Raw genomic sequence first — 2,479 nt, 5'->3', positions numbered from 1 at the left:
TTCCAGGCAGCCATTGTCTGCTCAGCTCTGAAATGTGTACACGGGGAACATGTATGAAAACTGGAAACACCCGGGGTCTCTCGTATGGCCGTTATGTCTCTTCTGCTCTTGACTGCATGCATGGTGGCTCAGTGGTTTGTTCCTTGCAGCACAGAGTCTCTAATTCAATTTCAAACAGGACTCCACTTGCATTGTTTATGTCCTTTTTGGGTTGTGGGAGGGAATGGGAGATCCTGAATCATAAACGCCTACTGCTAGGGTCACTGGTGTCAGTGTGTGACATTAGAGTGTAAGCTCTGCTGTAGGGGGAGCCATGTGTCCTGTACATGGCCATGGAATATGTCTGCACATTTATCAGAGGGATCAAAGCAACTCTGTGCTGGGGAGGTGACAGATGAAGTGACTTTGATGGGTAATTACTCCGTTCTCTTCTTGTGACCCTGTCTGTACAGGAGATGGGGGTTCTGGATAAACTGCTTATTACTAGGAAATCATACGGAACGATTAACTCTAAAACCTTCACAGACTTGGATAAAGCAAAGAGCAATGATGATACAAAGTGCTTTCCATCAATCAGATCTCGGTGTGTTGGAAATGATTGGCATTCTGATTGGTTAAGGTAAACTATTGCTCTTCATTAAAGAAGAACTCCGCTATGACATGTGAATCGCCACCAATCCAGAGTAGTCCGCACCAGATTCCTCCTGCAGGAGCAAGCACAGCTCATCACAGCCAACTCAGATGCTGCACCACAGGAGGCTTATGAAGGAGCAGATGAAGTGCAGCCTCATACAGGAGCTAGAACTCCAAACGCTGCAAGTGTGTGTGGCCGATGGAGCTGCAAGATTGTTCTTTTCCTGTAAAGGGGACTGTGTGTCTATAATTTGATTCAGTGTATCAATTAACTTTTATTTAACAGGCCTGAAAGTAACCCAACAAGGCAATAATACTTCTGCCATTGTTTTAAATAATAGCGGAGTTCTTCTTTAAGATCTGAGGACAGAATTGTGGAAGCGGCCGTTACTGACCTGGTTTCAGCGGTGTAGACGGCTCATCCTTGCCTCCGTGTATCTATAGACTTTTACAAGGAATGAGCATGCAGGATTGGATTTCAGACTTCACTGGCTGCATGTTTGCTCCCAGGTCAGATTCCCCTACGTAAACAAAATGTGTTTGGGCTAGCTACATAGTGTAGACCAGGGGTAGCCAAACTCCGGCCCTCCAGCTGTGGTGAAACTACAAATCCCATGATGCATCTCTCTCCGGGAGTCATGTGTGTGGCTGTGAGAATCTTGCAATGCCTCATGGGATTTGTAGTTCCACCACAGCTGGAGGGTCGGAGTTTGGTTACCCCTGGTGTAGACAGTCCAAGGGTTAACTAAAGATGGGGACTTGACCAACTTTAAAGTATTTAGAAAAATAATTTTAATTTCGTACAAAAAAGACAGCCAACACCTTCTTGGCAATACATTATGGCATTGGCATATTCTAAACCTTTGTCCAAACATCTCCAAAATAGTGGGTCCTAGACCCCCCCTACTGGCAGCACGAAGATCCCAAAACCTAAAGGATACCCTAGTGCAGTGGTGGCGAACCTCGGCACTCCAGCTGTTTTGGAACTACAAGTCCCCATGAAGCATTGCAAGGCTCTGACAGCCACAGACATAACTCCCAGAGGCAGATGCATGTTGGGATTTGTAGTTTTGGCACAGCTGGAGTGCCAAGGTTCGCCACCACTGCCCTAGTGAGTTCAGAATATAGATCAAAAATTCTATCCCAGGGATGTAGTAAACCAAAGGGGATGTTCCCCTGTGGGAAATGTCGGATATGGCCCTTTTGTGGACAAAACCAACCAATTTTAGAAATACAGAGGGTACGAAAATATATAATATAACCAATTTTGTTAACTGTGACACTAGCAAAGTAATTTACCAGCTGGAATGTCCCTGCCGCAAGTATTATATAGGCAAAACAAAGACCGTTACGGACCCGAATTGGAGAACATCTGAATGATATCAGAAAAAAGGACAAGGATAGCCCTATAGCCACACACTTTGCGGAGTTTCACGGTGGTTCACCTGATGGTTTAAAAGCAAAAGCGATATATGTATTAAACTTAGCCCCTCGTAGAGGGGATTTTGACACCGTTCTCCTCCAAAAAGAAAAAAAATGTGGGTCTATAGGCTGAACACCCTAGTTCCTGTGGGTCTTAAAGGAGAACTATGGGGTCAGTGTTTTCCCCCATAGTTCTCCTGAGGGTAACGGGAGGACACAAACTAGCGTCCTCCCGTCACCCTAAGCTCAGTATATAGGGAGCTACAGCTCGCGGTATACTGAGACGCCGCAGCGGATCCCGACAATTGTGCCGGGATCCGCCCAGCTGCGTGAGTGACAGCTGGCTCTGCCTATCTAGAGGCAGAGCCAGCTGTACCCGCCCCCTCCCCCGTCCGTTCCGCCAGTCAGCGCTGGCAGATCGGAG

The 2,479-nt window shown here is 46.7% G+C and overlaps 1 protein-coding gene across 1 annotated transcript in view; it reads left to right on the top strand.

Annotated features, from left to right (window-relative positions):
• Positions 1 to 2,479, top strand: part of KIF2C (kinesin family member 2C) — a 25,226-nt gene that overhangs the window by 7,270 nt on the left and 15,477 nt on the right. The window lies entirely within an intron of this gene.

The sequence above is a fragment of the Nanorana parkeri genome, unplaced genomic scaffold (assembly GCF_000935625.1).
Source record: "Nanorana parkeri isolate BGI_ZX_2015 unplaced genomic scaffold, ASM93562v1 scaffold2337, whole genome shotgun sequence".
Classification (NCBI taxonomy): Eukaryota; Metazoa; Chordata; class Amphibia; order Anura; family Dicroglossidae; genus Nanorana; species Nanorana parkeri.
The sequence above is the reverse complement of the archived record's forward strand: the minus strand, read 5'-3'. Positions and strand labels throughout refer to the sequence as shown.